Source organism: Haplochromis burtoni, unplaced genomic scaffold (assembly GCF_018398535.1).
Source record: "Haplochromis burtoni strain Fernald_Lab_line unplaced genomic scaffold, NCSU_Asbu1 Contig_298, whole genome shotgun sequence".
NCBI lineage: Eukaryota > Metazoa > Chordata > Actinopteri > Cichliformes > Cichlidae > Haplochromis > Haplochromis burtoni.
Window position 1 is genome coordinate 393,990 of NW_024582659.1, and position 1,075 is coordinate 395,064.

Genomic DNA, 1,075 nt, shown 5'->3' on the forward strand with positions numbered 1-1,075 from the left:
ACACATGCTCACACAGACAGGTAGACAAACACACACATTCACAGTCTTGCCACCGCAGCCCTCATGTCTACCCACTACGCTCCCAACCGGGGGGACACACCAAACACACAAAGAGACATGAGGCAACATCCACCTCCAGGATAGCAAAGTTTCTCCCCCACCACCCAGCATCCCCATATTCACAGGGGTGGCATCACAGGCTTGTGGGCTCTTTGTGTTCTCTTCTTCTGCTGCAGCGCTACGGGGAGAAAGTGACACTCTGAAGTCTTAATTGAGGTTTACCTGCTGTTTTTTTCCTCAGTGTTGTTGTGCGTTAAAGTGTGGTTAAACTTTATAATCAAGCCTACAGGGTTTACGGTGTGAAGCGCTGAAAGCGAGGAGCGTGTGATGACATTACAAACACAGTTGTTTACTGGGCTGCTAGCAGCTGCTGCAGCTAGCTCGCTCACCTGCACCTACAACAACAACAAAACTCTGCCACACTCTCACTGTCAGTCAACATCCCTCTAAACAAACCGCTGAGTGTTCCCAGAAAAGGAATTCGAGTAGAATGCAACTATTTACTGAATCTTTGGGAATGCTTGAATGGCTCCCTCTCTTTTCACTTTGCACTTGGTCCCCCCAATTGCTGTCTGTCAGTCTGTCTTTGCAAGATCTGGAAGGGACTGAGAGACTGATGTCTCAGCTCCTCCAGGATCCCACCAGGAACGCCTTTTGACAGTTGCAGGAGCAGCAGGATACAGCGCAAAGATGTTGCTGTAATTGCACCTGGTTGCGTCATGAAAAAGTAATAATTTGCTGTCAAGGACGTCAAGGTGTCAGCGTTCGGCAGGAGTTGATAAGGTATTGACTGCCTCCAGAGTGCTCACTCACTCACTCTCAGTCACACTCCTTTATAAAGTTGACTCCCAGAGAAAGAGGGAGACAGCCGAGGTTGGGGAACAGAGGAGAAAGAGAGAAGGAAGTAAAAGAGAAGGAGTGGGGTTAAAAGCAACAAAGAAGTGAAATGAGCAAAGCAAAAATAGGCTAAAGACAGTCAATGTGCACACTCCGAGCTCCGAGGCATTAATTGCAC